The sequence below is a fragment of the Antrostomus carolinensis genome, unplaced genomic scaffold (assembly GCF_000700745.2).
Source record: "Antrostomus carolinensis isolate BGI_N321 unplaced genomic scaffold, ASM70074v2 scaffold24661, whole genome shotgun sequence".
Classification (NCBI taxonomy): domain Eukaryota; kingdom Metazoa; phylum Chordata; class Aves; order Caprimulgiformes; family Caprimulgidae; genus Antrostomus; species Antrostomus carolinensis.
Genome location: NW_010295235.1, coordinates 14,061 through 32,588, shown reverse-complemented (window position 1 = coordinate 32,588; position 18,528 = coordinate 14,061). Strand labels below are relative to the sequence as shown.

The following is an 18,528-nucleotide window of genomic DNA, read 5'->3' as shown; positions in this document are numbered from 1 at the left end:
ACCATTTGAACCAGTAGCTCTCAACATGTCTTCATGTGTCTGTTCCAAAAAATGTTCTTTGTTGAAAATCTAGATCTGACAGTTTAAAAAGAAACTTGTCAGCTGTTTTGAGTGAGGATTCTACTAGTCTAAAATTCTCATTTTTAGGTAAAATAGCAGATCAGTGGAAAATACATGTCTGTCTGATACCAGTTGGTGTATTAGTATTGACAAGGCTATTGTAGAAAATCATCAGATACATCTGAAGGGAGGTAGAAGAACATGATAAAATGTAGGTTTGTGTATGGAGCCAGTGTGGGTCCTGGAAAAAACTATACATTTTCAACCATTTCTAGGTACTATGGGCGTGAAAAAGAAGGCAAGTAATAATATGGTGTGTAAAAGGTAGGAGCGATATGAGGGGACTAGGCTGAAATGATTTTCTGTTAGTCTCCTTACTCCATGGAGAGACTTGATAATCACATTTTCCCTCATATTGCAACCAGTGTCCTGGCAGTGAAAATAACTTTTGGCCAGAAGTGACTCAGCAGTGGGTTTTTAAGTTCTCCCTTTGTGGATTAGGTAGTGGTTTCAGTTTTGGTCCTTTTATGGTCTAAGTTCTGTATCCAGCAAGAGGTGAGCAGCAAGGTTAGAGGTCCAACTGTCATCCGTGGCCAGTCTATCTGTCAGCCGGTGGCATATGACTTCCTCAAGCCTCCCTTGAGTGCTGGCAAGAGCTGTTCAAAACAAGATGTTATTTTGTTCCTTCCAGTAATTGTTTCTAAATGCATTTGAGAATGATTTAAACCATGAAGGGAAGATTTTACTTCATGGCACCACGATGTAACTAAAGACTGGGATAGACACTGGTCACAGCTGTACCCTCTTAACGTTCCAGAAGTGAGTAGCTCCTCTGACAGTTCATTATCCTTGTCCTCATGTTCTTTACAAGATCCACTGTTGGAGTTGGGAAGGAGGACCGTGGTGTGCCCTTGAGACACACAGCTGCATGGCACATGCTGAGAAGAGCTGGGAGCCTGGTGCAAAGCCCAGCATTAGGGGTACTCCATGCTTTTCATCCCAGAATCTTGGCACACCAAGAAGCAGTTCTTCTGGTTTGTCATCAGGGGTAACAATGGTGTTGAGGCAGCCAGGGAACACAAGAGCTCGGTAACTCTCCAGCCACTCTCTTCTCCTCCAGTTTTGTTTCCAGTCTGTCAGTATCAGTCCAAACACATTTGTTCTCCATTTCCCAAGTTGCCAGGTAAATGACTGGGTGAAAACTTGCTCTGAGCCAGCGGCATACTGCAGAGTTGCTTTATTTTGCCTTTGCACCCTCCATTTCCCCCTTACTTTTAATGACATTTGGGCAATAGTCACTAATACTGGACAGTCCTGAGGGCTGACAGCAGAGAGCCCATGGACAAGGAACTTGCACCAAGACCAGCAGTCTGTCCGGGCACATGAATAAGGAGGCAGCAAACCATGGAGCTTCAGGAGATCTCCATCACCTGAAAAGGATGGCCACATGACCTGGGGAAGGACTGGGAAAAAAAGTTTTTCCCTGGTTATTTGAGAGAGAAAGGGAGAAGAGAGCAGGGGAAACTGGCAGGTGAGTCTCATGGCATCACAGGACTGGCTGGGGACCCAGTGCTAAAAACAGACCTTTCCAGTTGTTTTGTGAGGAAAGAGGAGTCCTGAGAAAAGCTTAAAGGACCTTGGGAGCTTCCAAACCTTGGTGTGTGCCTGCCTATGCTGTGCCTGTCACACACAGTCACTCAGTGATCTCTGGTTTAGTGCTTGGTTAGCTGTTGTCAGTCATCCATCATTGATACGTAGACATGGATCTTCATCTGGATTTCTCATCTCAAAGTGGAATACAATACTTGAATAGTAGTCAGTGGTAGGTGTGTAAATTTACATGCTGTCATCACCCACATCCAAAGTGGTGCAATTTGCAGTAGTTACCAGAAACAGCCATTTGGTCTCTTTTTGCAGCAGAGCTGCAGCAAAGAAGAAATCTTTGGTTGGGAGTTAGAGGGTGTGTTCCAGCAGTGATAAGAATTTGTCCCTCCAGCTGTCTTATGTGGAATTGGGGTGTTCAGCCACTCTGAAAGGTAGAACTTGGCATCTTAGGCAGCCCAAACTCTTAAGCCAGTGAAAGGAGAACATCCAGGATCACTGTACAGTTGTGGTATGAAACCAAATGCTAACTAAATCAGAGGGCAACTGTAGGCTGAATAACTGGGTCATAGCTGTCATATAGATGAGACTTTATAGACATTGTGTCTGTTTATTGCATTCAGGCATTGTATTTCTCATTTCCAGAATGCTCATAGTTACACAACTGCAGAGCTTGCTGAGCGTGCCCTTTCTGTGAACTACCCTGGCTGGAAATTTGTAAGCAATGACGCTGATTGCTCCTAGGAATCTTTGCTGAAGTTGCTAGGTTCTGGCCTCTTTATATAGCATTAGTGACGAGAACATACTCCACAAGGCTGGATCTGTGCTAGAAGTTTTTCTTCCTCTTGTTATTGAATCTGTGCAGACTGCCACCAGCACCCTGTACCCAGCACCACGAGTCCTTGCATCCCTCTTTACTCCTGGCAAAGTTCAGTGGTCCAGGAGGTAAAGGGCTTGCCTTCTTCTTTCCACCCACTTCTGCAATACTTTTTGCTTAATTGTTGTTGCATCCATTTTGTTTGTCGATTAATCATTCCAGTATTGTTGTCTTGTTTTGGGTTTAATTTCCCTTTCTGTGTTTCCAGTGAGTATTCAGAGCCAGAAGAGCTCCCACAGTGTGTCTGGAGGGAGGATATTTCCAGAGTGCTGTTCACATCGGGTGAAATTCTGTCTCCATTGAAATCTGGTGGCACAGCTCCCACCTATTTCAGTGGGGCCAGATTTTCATTTCTGGAACTCAGCCAGTGCTTTTCTTTTTATTTCTGTGTGTGTGCTCAGCAGACATTTCCTCTTCTCTCCCTCCCTTTTTCTCCCCATGCTCCAGAATAGATAATGTCTTCCATGGGACCCTTGGCAACATAGTCTGCAATGAACACCTGGATGGGACTTTATTTGAGGGCACATCCCTAGGGTTCCTTGCTAAACCAAACATCTCCTGGGTAGTAGCACTGAGCACTTAAAAATGGACCAGCAGTTTCTCTCAGCTGGCTCCTACCAAGATCCAATATCTACAGCCTAAAGTCTGTTCAGTATTTAGTCTTAGTGACCGTTTGCTCTCTGTGGTGGGACTTTGTGCAGGATCCTGGGATAATACCTTGTAATGTGATATTTCTGAAGTCAGTTGCTGAAAATAGATGATGGATGAAAAAAATGAAAAACTGGAGTTGGGGGAAAAAAAAGAGGGGGGGGTGAAAAAATTGTGTAAAATTCATAAGAGTTCTTTTCAGATGAGTTTTCTGCTTTGACCCTATTACTTTTAAGCTCTCTCCAGGGGCCATGAAGAAAGATAAGCTAAGGATCTTTTTCCACAATAATGCATCATAGCAGTGAGTGCTGCCTGATTTTTAGTAGTGAGTTATGCAAAATGATAACATCTTTGGAAATTACAGCACAGGTGGAATTTTCTGCTCTACAGATGATATGAGTGTGAGTTGGACTTGGCTAAGATCTGAACTTGAAGAAGCTCTGGGCTACACCAGCTTTGGAGGAGTAGAAGGAGAATTTGGGATTTGAGGAGGACATTACAATATTCTTTGGTTCAGGCTCAGCTGGGATTGAATGATACGGTTTAAAAAAGGGAGTTCACTGGGAAAGTAGCACCTAGATATTTTAAAGGTTGTTTGGTGACACTTGCAGGGGAAAAAGCAGTTAATTTTTTTCATCTTTTATAGTGTCCATGGTCATTCATCTCCCTCAACTCATGTGGCACTTGCTAATTTCTGCACAAGATTATGTGCACTGCTCACTGTTCGTAAATACTTCTAATTTTTCAGTTTAGACAAGCTTTTATATCCTCTTCAGCGGGATGTCTCATCACACTGCATAAGGCCTCAGAAATCCCACCAGCACTATCTCTGTAGCTGGAGGAAGATCCATAAATAATTCTACTGCAAACACAGGCAGGAGTTTTAGTATGAAAAAGCACAAACCTCTCCTCCAAGGTGTCATATCAGCTGCAAAGTCCACCAAGTTTGGCAGGCTGGACCATTCTCTAGACCAGTGTGGACAGTCTAGAGAATACTGGTAGTTCCTTTTCTGCCTCTCATTTTGTTCTTTCCATAAAACCCTCCCAACATGTACCTCATCGTGACTGCTAGGACACTTTCAAGTCTTTTTGATAGCTCTTCATTAAATCTATTAATATAACTTCTCAAGTAATTATTTTGATCTGTGTATGTCTAAAATGTCTTTATGAAGAATAATGAGCCTTTGGAAGTGGATGAAAGTGAATGATAAGAATCTCATCTACTGTTGTCTTGCAACCATTTGACTGTTACTCCTTGCTATTCACAGCGGGTTTTTTAGGCAGAATGTAAAGGGGGAGGAAAAGGTGCAAAAACTCCTTAGACAGTAGTTAATTGTGGAAAGTTATTAACACTTACATTAGCACCTAACACTGTCCTGGAGACAGAATACTGATGGGACCTAGTTAGAGACTGAGCAGATTGGGTCCCATGTGCCTGGAGTGTGACAAAAGTCCTGGTGGCTCTATTAAAAGCCTGTGCGGATGTTGCACTAAATAGTTATCATGGACTGAAAATTCCAGTGAGCTGAGGTCCAAGACTCATTCTGAGACTCACAGCAGTGCCAACATAGCACTGGTGGTTTGAAAAGCCAGCAGGGGTTTGAAAGGGTCACCAAGTGAAACCCAACTGACACTAAAAATGTGCTCTGGATTATTACATACACCTACAAAACTCCTGCCAGGCTCTGTGAATGGACAGGGAAGTTTTCCTGTTATAAAACTGTTCTTCCTTTCCATATGTTAAGATGTGAAATACAGACAAAGTGTTTCTGTACAGCAAATTGCAAAAAGGGCTATACAAAAATGTGAAACAAGGAGCAAATTTAAAGTCTAATTGTTTTTGATGTTGTTTTCTGTTCCACATTTGCTATGTACATTGACATTGTGTACAGAGCAAGGATGAAACCATTGGTTCCAGAGTCTCCCTGCTTCCCTGCAGACACACTGAGCTGCCAGTCAGGGGGCACGGTAGGTACACGCGGTAGTCTGGCCTAACCTATGGTGCCAAAAATGCTGCAGACCTTAAGAAAGTTGCTTAATAATTGACTCTAGGGTGAGATTTAGAAGGAAACGTTCTCCCTCAGTAGTGAAAGCTCCATTTATAAGCCTGTCTCTCCATATAAATGCTGTGGCAGTTACCAGCTTGCCTTTCTCTGTGCCAGATTACTTGTTCCTGCCTCCATGTAGCCCTTCTGTTGTGCAGCTACCTTGTGAGCCCAATCCAGAAGCTAAACAATTTCTTCTTGGTTTTTATGGGGTTTTTTTTTCATTTGGATCAATTCCCTGATCCAGAAGTAGTCGTGCCAGTGCAACAGGAGGAAAGATTTGGAACTGGAGCAGGTTGTCCAGAGACGCTGTGGATGCCCCCTCCCTGGAAGTGTTTAAGGCCAGGTTGGATGAGGCTTTGAGCAACCTGGTCTAGTGGAAGGTGTCCCTGCTGATGGCAGGGGGGTTGGAACCAGATGATCTTTAAGGTCCCTTCCAACACAAACCATTCTATGATTCTCTGATATGTGGAGTGCAAGAGGAGAGGGACATACAAGCCAGCTTTCACAACACCATTGCCAAAAGCCAGCACGCTATCTCAAGCACAGCTAGACCCTACACAGCTGCCTGTTTTGTCCAGAAATCAGGATAAACAAATAGGCACAACAAGCATGAAATTTGAAATCTTGATTGAATCTGAGTATATCTGAGTATACAGACATTTTATTAATGGTCAGTGAATATGAGACATAAGGGATTTATTATCTATGGCGATGAAACTCATTAAGGAAAAGTGCCGTTGTAAAAACTGTGACAGCACACAAACGTGTCCTTAGATATATATAACTCCCAGTTGCTCTGAATGTGCATTGCATGCATGCAGCAGAAAAGGGGATCTGAGGACTGGGATCAGTGATAGCATAGCTTATATCTTTCTTTATACTTCACTGTCTTAGGCAGACAGCTAGTTAAAACATTGAACAAGAAAGCTTTTAAAGCAAAGTGGACAAACAATGTAGAGTAAAATACAAATCTGAACTGCAGAGAGACCAGGTGACTTAATACTAGCTGATCTCTTTGATTTATATTTGAGAATATAAAAGAAAGCCTTGCCTTGCAAGAGACGTTCAGCATCTTGCGTACAATATACTTGATTATTTAAGACTCATTCTCACACCTCTAGTGTCTGTGGAGTTTTTATTCTCAGCAGTTTTTACACAAAAGCCTCCACTGAAATCATCAGGAATTGCTGTTTAAGATACTATATGCTATTATGATTATGAATCTTTTTCCGACCAATTCAGAAACCAAGAAGAATGGGGAGAGACAAGGATCCAGCTTGGATCAGCACTTGGAAGTAAGAATTAAGACTGAGCAACAGCTCTCTAGCAAGGCAGGCAGAGGAAAGGCAGGATTCTCGGGTCAGTGCTGCTGGTGGCTGCCATTATTTTGGACAGATAAGCAATGGAGAAGTAATGCTTGCCTGTGCTGTGCAGACCCCAGAGACCCCCCGGGGTCAGGCTCTGCTGTACCAGTCATTATATACACAGATAGTAATGGATGGACCCTCTTCTGAAAAAACACAGGTAAGAGCAGATTGTAGCAAGCAAACAAACCTAATAAATTCAGTGAGAAAAGAAAGACCATGAAAAGGCAGCTGTGCCTATGGGAGGGGAAAAACAGAAGGCCAACACAGAGGAGGTACTCACAGAAAGTAGTGCCATTTCTGCAGCAGTCGCCCTTGATTCTGCCTTGCATTCATTTTGTTCTGGTTGCATTGCTTCATAATGGAGTGTACGTTTGCCTTAGTGCTCCCACAGTGTCATGACCACTTTGAAGGTAACTCAAATGGAAGAAGTACACCAGGCAAAAGAGAGCTTTTTTTTTGTTTGTTTGTTTGATAGATAAATAGTCTTTCAGGAGACGATTGGCCTGCAGAAGCATCTGCTTGAAGTTTTCTCTAGATCTTTCTAGGGGCAACAGCTCAGATTTCCACATACAATGTCTAGTACTTATGATTTCAGCCTGGACAAGGAAAAAAAAAAAAAAAAGGTAGTATTTGCTCATAAAATACCAGTCATATCCCAGTTTGTTTTTGAAACAACTCTTAATTTTGTTACTTACCTCCAGCTCCAGCAGAAATTAGGGTGCTTCAGGGATCCTTTAGGGTTACCATGGTAGCCAGCTCACTACATCATTAGTAATTGGACTTACCTCTTTATTGTGCTGGATGTGGGCAGTTTTAAGTTGAGATAGTGCCTGAGATTTATGCTTTGAAACTGATAGGCCAGATGGAGAAACTGGCTTATGGGTGTTCATGGAAAACATGAATTAACAGAAAAAAGTATGTAACAGGTCAAGCCCAACATCCGAGAGGAAATATCCAACTACTGGTTATGAGTGTTAGGAGAGGATTTTCTCCCACCTCAGAGCTGATGGTGGGCAGGAGAGGTGGGTCAGCACTCGCACTATGGGATGCTGAAAATAGGACCTACATGGTTATATTCTATCCCAACTAGGTGCCATTTTTGCTACTCCAGTGACAAGGCTGATATCCTGAGGAATATCCTCGGACTGTACTCAGCACAGTAGCATTAGAGTTGCATTAATGAAGATCTGGGCTTCCAAAGCGCCCAGGAGATATATGATGGAATATCCATCTAACTTGGCCTTTTATCGTGACTATCTTGCAAGTGCCAATACCTTTGATTCTTCTTTTCATTTTAGGCTAGAACATATGCTCTGGTGTGGCAATAATTAAACCCTATGTTAATACACATATTAATGTGCAAAACAACTTACCTGGAGATCTCTGTGTTGAATTTCTGCCTTATTTGCCACTCTCTAGGTAGCATAGTGCTGTAAGACGATGAAAAACCATACTCCTACAGGAAAAACACATAGAAAATGTATAGACCAAAGATACCACTGGCAAAGTCAGAGTATGGTAAGCACTTAGCTAAAATAGCTTTATTAAATCATAGCATCTCAGCAGGGAAAAATGAAATCACACAGAGGAGGTTTAAAATCTTAAAATCTGACATTTCCTTATGCAGGTAGTTAAATAACACGATGTTTTCAGTCGCTAATGTTTCTTTGGGAGACAGCCACCAAATGTGGTATATCAGGTACCACAGATTTTGCCCCCATGTGCATGGGATATTGAATTCAACTGAGATGTTGCTAAACTTTATTACTTCTTTATAAAAGCTTTTTGAAAAGGTAGTGGCATCAGCAAATTGTCTCTCTGTGCATGAAGAACTATCAGTCTGTAAGATCAAAATAGTCTCAGAGTAGGAGCTTTTTAAAAACAACCCTCTGCCAACCTGCTCTGGGAGATGTAGTGTGTGTTCCCAGCTGCTGAGTAACCTGCAGCCTAAAGGTACACTTCAATGAGATAGTTTTGAAGAAAAGCTATGATACAAAGATGATGTTTTCAGTTGTTCACTCTCAAAAGTGCCTTGTTAAACTTCTGCAATGACTCATATTACACAATGGAAACAGTTATATTTGTTTGAAGTAGTTTGTTCCTTCTGTCTCTCTTTTTATTAAATGAATCCTTCAGTTTTTGAAAAAACTGAAAATGTATTGTAAATTTATATTCAGCTTCTAAAAGCCCTTTTTACAGATAAATAATGTAACAATATTTTAATCTTTAATTTTTTCTAAAAGCTTGAGGTATAAATATCCTTCTGGAACTGCCTGGGAATCTTCTGGAAACAACCACTTTTCAATGAAAGGAGTGGAAATTGAGTATCTTGAATGGAAAAGGAAAGGCAAAAGGGGTTAAAATCAAACTTAATGACACAAAATTTTTACTCTAACTTTGCAGTAGTGTTCCCAAGGGAAATAATAACAAACCAGTGCAAAGGCATTTACATTTTTTGAAGTTACAGAGTTGGTTTTCCAGGTTTTCAGAGAGCTTTTGTTATTTTTACTTTTCCAGGTGCATATTGGTGTGTAGGGTCTTTCTTCTGCTCTCTGAAAAATGTGAACACTCAGAACTCAAAAGAAGGTGGAATGGGAGTATATATTCACTGAAAAGATTGAAATGGAGACAAAATGTTTACATGCAAAGAAACAGCGTTGAAAAATTACTCTGTTCCCATTTGAGTTACACTCACTGGTAGAGTGTTAGGAATGTCTTGATGGTAGTGGTGGTGTCCAAGTGACCTAATGAACGTATTTTTCAGTAAAATTCTAGTAAAATTCATTGAAATTAAAATTGACCTTTCCCCTTCACTGGTCCAAGAAGAAACTCTGAAAACTGTTGTCTTGGTCTTGGCCTTCTCATGTTCTCGTGAGCGTTTCAACAAGAGTCTCTGATAAAAGCAGTGGCTCAGAGGGGATTTTCTGATGCCAGAAGCTGTTCACTTAAAACTAGATTGTGACTGCAAGCATATTTGAAAGGAAATGCTAATGGCCCTAGATTTATATAGCCTAAGACCAGTTTTTATTGATGTCCCTACCAGGTTTCCTGCTAGCCAGCCTCAGGCCTTCAACGGCACTTGGCCAGTAAGAAATTACCCTGGGTGCTAGGACTGAGGTGCCCTTCAGGCACCTTTAGAGGCCTTCATAGTAGCATCATTGAGTGAGATCAAGTTCCCTCTTTAGGTTTAGCCTTGCTGCTTATTGTCCTGGTTACCTTTCTCTGGGTTTTAATTGTCACATCTAGCATTTTGTAAGTAAGTGTATAGAGCTCACTTTTTGGTGATGTTACTTGTGTGAGCCATGAGCAAGGAAAGCAAAAGGAATTAGTTAAATAAGGAGAGAGCACACTTGCACTCTTCCTTTAGGCTGGTGAGACAAGACCATTGGTTTCACATCTCAGGTCAAGGAGTCAAGGCAAGTAAAACAGTACTATGTGCTTTTTCATAGAGTCTCATTTTGGGCAGAAAGGGAGACAGGCAGGAAGGGGACAGGGGATCAGAGGGAGACTCATGTCAAATTAATTTAAAATCTTTGACTCAAAATGCTTGTTAGGTTGGTTTCAGTTTTTGTAAAGGCTGATTTTTTTTCTTCTTTACATAAGCCATTTTTTAAAATGGATTTCAGACAAGATTCGAATATAGCAGGCCTGGCCTGGCAGATCGAAGATTTATTTTTTAATGGGAAAAAAACCAAAAATATTGAGCTATTGCGACATTGTCAAAGAAATGTTCCAATTAAAAGCAGATTGCCATCAACTGATATAAAAATTTTTAAATTAATGTAACAAGAGAAACTGTTGACCTTTTTCTTTATGAATGCTTTTCTTGATTGTTGTTCTGTCCTCGTGTGTTTCTCTGTAAATGTGCATTAATATACAAAGCCTAGTTTGTTAGAATTTTATCAGGTGCCCTAGCCCTGCTGCAAGAAACAGTAACATTTTGGACATTTCTGTTCCAGATAGACAGTGGTTCTGTATACCTCCTGGTCGTATTTTAATCCTCATTTCATGTGCTTGAGGTCAGTTTGAAATGTGCTTATTTTTCTTTCCTGTAGGATGCTTCTGGTTACATCCAAAAATATTGCTAAATCCTTTAAGCAAACTGTGAAAACAACTTAAAGGAGATCCAAAGGGCATTTTAAGAGGTTCTGTTTTCCAAAAAGTAAAGGTTATGATACGGGCTCTGGTTGGGGGGGTGGGGCATGTCTGATTTCCAAACTGATGAAAAGAGGCACATTTCTCATAAAAACGACTCTGCATAGACAGATTAAAGCAGGTTTTTTGCGTAAGTTTTCAGGAAGTCCCAGGAAATGTTCCTGCTGGAAACTATGGGCTGTTTCTGGCTGCATAGATCTACCTTACTCTTTCTGCTAGTACCCAGTCCCAGTTATACAGGATTTATAGATTATACCAGCGCTGACAATGTCATATCCCATCTGCCAATCCATAAATGTCAGCAGCGGTTTGAGTCATTTGCAAAATGCTGACCCACAGCCTGGCACAGGGCACGTCCTGTTTGCAACTGCCCTGTGGCACACAAGGACCGTACATAGACCATCCAAATAGTGGGGAGCTCTTATTTTAGGAAGTCTTGAGCACAAAAATTCACATTTTGATAGGGAGATTTCTGCTTGTGACCATAGTCAGATTGGGTTCTCCATCAGAGAACTGGCCACAACTATAAATAGAAAATCTTACTGATAGCAAAACTATTGAGTAGGCTGCAGGGAGGATCAGAGCTGGAGTAATTCCTGTTGAAAAAAGTGCATAATTACACTGGAATGTAAAACATGTTGCAAGGTTTGGTAGGCTTGTGAGGTTCGAGAGAAAGGAGTGTGAGCAGCTGAATTCATCTTTCATCATAGGATGTAAAAAAAAAAATTCAGTCTCTGTGGGTTGGTTTTGCATGAAGAGTTCTTTTGAAAACTAGGTATTATAGCTTTTAACTGACATCCGGCTGTGGTTCTGCACTGGCAAAGAGATGAACTAAGTAGCTGGGGAGCTTGTAGAGTGAAATGATGCTAATTGCTAGCAAATCTGAAAGGGATTAGATCGTGCAGCCACTACAATAGTGGAGAGTAGACTCAACTACCCAGGAAATCCCTTCCCAAGTCTCCTAAGGCTTCCTCTTTAAGTAAAGAGAAGTGCCCCATGTGTTAAAGAAATTGTTCTACTGAAGCTATTTTGAAGTGTAGTTTCTGCACTGTCTGCCTTTTCTTGCTATTGTTTTAAAACAACATCGTCACTTAAGACTCCTGAGAAGATGAAGAATTTGAAAACAATCAAGTATTTCAGGTTACTTATTTTAAAGGAGACATTTGTGGTAGCTCCAGCAGTTGGTAGTCACTCATCTTAAGTGTTTGCCAGTGCTCAGTGAAGGTCGGCGCTGTCCTTTCTGTGTGTGTATGAAGGAGGATCAGACACAAGTACCTACCAAGAACACATCTGAACACAGTGCACTAGAAGTGAAGTGTACACTGTTTTCAATTAGGGTGAAGTTTGCTTATGGAAAGACTCTGTGAAACTGGATATTAAAGAAAGCTTCTTCAGAATTCTTAAATTATCCTAGAGGCCATAAAAGAGAAGTGTATGAATGCTGTAAGAAGCCTGTAGGAAGGAAATTCAAATTAGTAGAATATGTTACTTTGAAAGCATCTAGAATTTATTTTTAAAAACTACTGCAATTCTAATGAAATTAAGGGGTGACACTTCAGCTTGTCACATTATTTTTCTTCATTGCTAATGCACATATAAATGGCTAAAATTGTTTCTTCTGTATGGAAAACTGAATGTTCTTATTTTATTTACTTGATTGTTCTTAAATGTTTGATCATTTCTTTGATCATTCTTAAATGTTTTGTGTAGACATTAAAAATGCCTGGGTAACCAATTGAACATTCCTTTCCATGTGTTCAGAAAAATGTCTAGCTGCAGTCATCTGTTCCAGCTCATACTTTGTTCCAATACATGCATTAGACCTGTCTGCGGAATATTGTACTGATGCTGATGCCACACCATCAAAAACATCTTCCAGTACCTGGTGGAGTTTGTGAGACTGAAAAGCATGTGCTTTGCCTTAAAACAGGGGATTTCTTACAGAGTCACCGAGACACTGTACAGTTGAGGCTCCATGAATCTGTTTGGGTTTTGGTTCTGTTTTTTTTTTTTTGTTACGAGAGTTTTTTTCTACAACTGAATTACACTTAAATCAATCTTTATCTTTTGAACTGCAGTAGACAGATAAGCCGTGGCCTATGAGAAAATATATAATTAAGCTGTCCAATTCAGATCAGGTTAGAGAGTCCTGTAAAGTTCAAGAACATATTTTCTCTGGGTTGTTCTACTGTTTCTATCATCTATTATCTGTTTTTATGGACTTGTGACAATTGATCTTTAACCTAAGCAGTGTGCTTTGGTTGAATGTCTCCCAGTTTTTTTGGGGTCATGTAGCTGACTGTCCTGTGGGAGTGTGAGCGTGTGACAGGACACTAGAAATGGTCAAATCCTGCAAGTCCACATGTGGCGGTGGGAGGCAAGACACCAATTTCACTGTGAGGTGTCAGAGGGGGAAAAAAAAAAAAAGGCAGTGTGACAGACAATGTTGTGGTCTCTGCACGTCTGTTGTTTGTGGGCAGCCCTTGGGTGGCACAGAGGATGCTGAGGCTGTGTGGATAGATGACCACTGAATGCCCAGGCTTGGCAGGCATGGTGGTCCCACAGCTGTGCCTGCCTCAGGCATTGGAGCTGTTCCTGCAACAGAGCCAGTCCCATTCTCAGGCGTGTCATTTCCTTATGCTGAACAAAAAGGAAGGCTGTTTTTCTATGAAGGTAAAAGTTACACTGTTGAAAGTTGTATTTTGCTAGTGACAGCAGTAAAAATGACATATCCAATACATGGGTTCCTCCACCACCACTGTGGGATTTTTCTCTTTTGGCTTCATTACAGTGTGCATTTTTTAATATCTAATGAGAAAACATCCCAGGGTGAAAGTTTTTATTATGGACATTTCTAATGGAATTAAATTTCAGCCAAGCATCATCATCACCAACATGCATGGTGAGGAAGGGGTTCCTAGTGACGTGCTCAAAATTCAAGAGCCCAGGAAGTGCTGGGCTAATGACTTGCCCCTTTTTCCTGGAAATGTTCTGGAGATCTCAGGTGAGGCCCAATGTTAGCAGCATTGGAAAGGAGGGGAGGACTGCATGTGAGAGGGAGAGAAAATATACGTGTACTTTATTCAAGTAATTCCACCACTGTTGAGCTTTTCAGCCACCTCCTTGTCTGTTTTCTCATTAAATCCTCTAATATATGCACAGGCATTTTTGGTGACGTCTTTGCATAAGGATGATCATTGTAACTGCTCTTGAAAGTTCAGTACATGATTCCTCAGCGCTGTGCTTTGCTAGTGACCTCGGTTTTTTGAGAGCTTATGCAGTAAAAGGTATTTAAAGAGGCTGATTTGAAAATCATGCACATGCTGCCATGACAGACAAACTCAGCCAGACTAACATGAGCTTTTCCAGCCCAGCCCCCTCATTCAAAAATTAACAGGAGTTGTCTTTAAAGCAAGCTGTTGTTTTCTGTTGCAGCTGTGTGTGTACTTGTAATTGAGGAAGCAGTTCATAGTGATTAGGCAGAATTTTTTTTTTTTTTTCTGCTTGTCACAGCAGCCTACATTTCACATGAGGTTCTCAGCATTATTTGTCCCCCTGCAGATTTTTGCTGGCTATTAGCTACCTTGTAGATGAGCTGAAGTAGGAGTGAGAAGCTTCTAACATCCTTGAGGAAAAGCTGCAGTAATCTGAGATCTCTTCCAACAGCCTAGCCAGGCCTTGCTCTGCAGGTCCTCTTTCATGTCCTAGTCTCGTTGTGTGCCCTTGATGGATTGCTCTTCCAAGCACCAAATGCCCCTTCTTGCATTCCCACGAGTGGCGGAGGTGGCATTCCCAGTTCCCTGGAGGGCTGTTGTCCTGGGTGCCTTTTCAGGATCCAACAGTGCTGAAGCTGTTAGGGAGAGACCATAGCGATGGGCTGCCATTTCCCCAGGCCCTGCTGTGTGCCAGCAGACCCTGCTGAGCCTCAGCCACCACCCAGCTGCATGTGCTCTGGGATGGGCTCTTCAGTTGCTATAGCGGGAAGGAGAATGCCTGGAGGTTGAGCATCCCTTTTCTCACTCCTCTCAGCCAGGAGCAGGGCCAAGCAGAGCTGCTGTGCAGGTGGGGTCAGCAGGGACCTGCACTCCTGAGAAGGAGGGATCTCAGGTGGCTTTGTGCAGCTGCTTCTGCCATGGAAGCCCCCAAGGAGGGGTCACAGCTCTGCAGCATGATCAGACCAGAGGAGAAGGGGTTTGGAAACCACTAGCTTGCATTGAGTCTTCTGGTTTAATATTGTCTCATGCTTGGGGGTATTGTGATAGCTCTGCAGTGTGACTGCTCTGAGGGATTTGTGTGGTGTTGGACAGTACATCTCTAAATCACCTCATGAAAGGATGTTGCTTCCTTGTGTTCCCTGAGAACAGAACAGAACTGAAGTTTCTCTTACCATTACACTCTGGCTCATTCAGTCCAGCACATTACGTGTCTGAGTCAGGCTGTAATTTCCTTCTCCTTTCAGGCTTGCAGGAAGCAGAGCACACTGCTGACATTGGTTTTTGAAATATAAATAAGAAAGTTCAGTCACAATAGCAGCCACCAGTATAGCCCATGGAAACTGAGATGCACACGATTAAATGGTGTGATTATACTTCTTGGATGTAAAAATCTCTTTATTGTGACAGCCTGCCAATAGGCCATATAGCGTATAACACGTGCAAGTACATACAGCATTTAACTCTGTTTTTGTCACATACCTGCTATCCCTACAGATTTTTAAAGGGCTGGCAGTGTGATTAAAGATGTTTGCTCACTGCTCAAAGGGTCTATGTCTCGCCACAATTCTCACCTTGGCTACTGGAAGAATCCTTGCAATATGCCTTTCACACCATTAACACGACAAAGCATGATTATTTTTAATTTTGTCAATTAATGCTGTTTGTTTTGCACTAGCTCCAGGGAGCCCTGGTCATTTAGCAGCTGTTAAGAAAACCAAGTAAAAAAGGTAGTCTCTGTGCCGTAGCTGATGTTTTAGATGTATCACATGATGGTACCACAGGGACAGCTTGCAGATATTGAATGCAAGGTGGGGTCCCTTCCCTTCCTTTCTCTCTTTATGATTCTTTCCTGAAGTTGGCTGCAGTACTTGCCTTGTGACTGAGCCAGCCTGCTCAGCTGTTAGCCTAGCAAAAAATGCTTCTGAGGCGGTTTGCAGACTTTTTGTAAAATTCAGTCCACTCCCTGGCCAATTAAAGGAATAGCAGAGCTGACTCAGGGTAGGTGGCAGGAGGGTGAGCAGGGGAATTGGACTGGCTCTGTCATCCTGCTGGTACATGAAACGACACTTCAGCTAAGTCAGAAACTTGGTCTGCATACAGAGAAATTAAATGGAAGAATAATATAAATTATCAGAGCATAATACCTGCACATGAAGCGTTTATAGCGGTGCTTGGGACTGCATGATAATAATGATTTTAGTTCAGTCTGAGCCTAAGAGACTTTTGTGAGTGAATTTGGTGAAGAGTTGAATTAGACTTTTTGGTTAACATGAAATGGAAAACTTAGTTTAAAGTTTCTTAGAATTCTTCGAGTGGTGTAGGAAATGGCAGGATTTTACCAAAAGTAGCTAAATTCTTTCGGGATTAATGACTATTTAGTATATTACCAAAGGTAGCTAAGGTACTTGAGAATCAAAGCCGTCATGTAGTTACAGCCCCATGCTTCAGAATTTTTGAATCTCTTTCCTTTTTATGGGAGATATAATTTTCTGATTTTCAAACAAATACATTAATAATTTTGCATGTTCTAAATAATAATAATTTCTAACAGGCTGTACATTGAATTAAATGCATTCAGATTTATTTCTGAAACTTCCTGTGGACATCAGAAGAACATGCTGTATTGAGCAGAGGTGCATCTGGTGCAATATTTGGGCACTGAAGATGGCCAGTGGTGAACAGTAAGGAGGGTGTGCTGACCATTTCCCCTTCCAGACAGTGGGAAGGCTTGGAGGGAGAAAGGAAAAGCAGCTTTGCAAAGGTTTAAGAGGCTGGATGCCCTGTTGTGAAGGAAGCAGGGTGGTTCTTGTCTGGCAGTCAAACAAGAGGAGAGTGTGGGACTCACAATGGGGTCAGTCAAAGATGGAAGAAAATACTTTGTAGTAAGGCCAGATGTGTGGATAAACTGTGAAGGATTTACTTATAAAGTGATCCAATAAGAGGTATTGGATGATTAATTTGAGAATACTTTTTAAGAATCGGTAGTGTTTTTAAAGAAGAGGGTCTTAGCGATAAAAAAATTTCATTGGCACGATTATGGAAGGAGTTGCCATTTCAAGTACTACTTCATTGGACCATGCTCCTCCTCTTAAGCAGCAAAGTGATGCTGTGGCAAGGCTGCAGTGGGAGGGAGCAATAAACTCTGTAATGGCAAAGTGCATTCTTGGGCAGACAAAGCAAAATAGAGGGCTCTAGAAATGCCTCTCTCTCCCTGTCATAAATCAAATGTGATGAATAGTGTTCTGGTTGTTCTGATACTGGAAACACAATCTGAATAACACTGCTTGCGTTGGCAGTTCACTGGGGCTTTGTACTGAACAGAATCTGGTTTTGATAAAGGTCCTGTATCAATGCTTCTCATAAGCCTGGATATATTTTCTTCTCAGGTCCTCAGAGCTCCAGGAGATGGTCACATTTCTGGTTTCTTCTGGAGCAAAATGCTTCTAGACACATCTGACCGGGGGCAATGTTCGTTTAATAGAAGTGAGCCCCAGACTGGAATAAGATTCATGTGACACATAAATTTTAGATATTTGTCTAGATCTTCAAGCATACCTGTCACCAGGGATTTTATGTTTTGGCTTAGTTCTGCCTTCAGAAAATGAAGAGTTCTGAAATAAGGTATACTTCACAGTAGTGAGAGTGTGAAATGAATAGTGACATCAAGTCCAAGTTTTGCTGTATATTTATTGTCAAAACAAGGTTTTAGACAGAGTCCCGTTGTCTGCTGTATAATTTCTGCCAGCTAAGGATGGGATAATAACTGATAAATTTTTCACAGCATTTTATTAGATGAAGAAATCAATAATTATTCATTCCTCCTCAAAGATGAGCATCTATCATCAAAAACAGATCTGCACAAAATAAGACTTGTTTCTTGTGCTAAATGCTCAACTTTATAGCTAGGCAAATAGGTTATGCCTAAGTCAGTAGCACGGTAGCAGCTTTTCCTCACCCTCTGATTCCCCCGACTGTCATAAGATGAAGAAAACCTTTAGCAGCTTCACAGCTCTGTTCAGGTTTAATTGTGTGTGGAGCAGGACTGAGTATGCTGAATTAGTTCACGGAGAGCTGATAATAAATGAGGGAAGGGAGACTGACTCCCACCTAAGTAGTTTATTTCTGAGGCCCATGTTTTTAATCCACAAGAATAGGGGATTGCTGGCTTTAGTTATCCTTCCAGTAGATGAATTACACACTTGGTGGCAGCTCTCATTTGACGTGTAATAATCGATAGTTCTCTGCTTACTCACCAAGGGGTGTAATAGCAGAGAGCTGCCTGAAAGTCCAGAGAAGGAAAGAAGTCTGTCATTTTAGACAAACCTTATATGCATTCAGTGCTGAGAAGCTTTTGCTGTATAACATTTTAGTCTATCCTTATTTTTCTGCTGATTTCCTGGATGCAAATTGATTGTAGACCTTCTAGCCCAGTCATCAGGTTCTGCAGCTTTTCCAGTACCATGAGCTTGGGGGAAATCTCAGCCTCTGTGGCAGACAGAAGCAATTTTAGGAGAGCCCCATGGCACTGCCCATGTCCTGGGGACATCAGAGCACAG

The 18,528-nt window shown here is 41.6% G+C and overlaps 1 protein-coding gene across 1 annotated transcript in view; it reads left to right on the top strand.

Moving 5' to 3' along the window:
• Positions 1–18,528, top strand: part of RNF150 (ring finger protein 150) — a 49,341-nt gene that overhangs the window by 25,800 nt on the left and 5,013 nt on the right. The gene's annotated exons all lie outside the window — the stretch shown is intronic.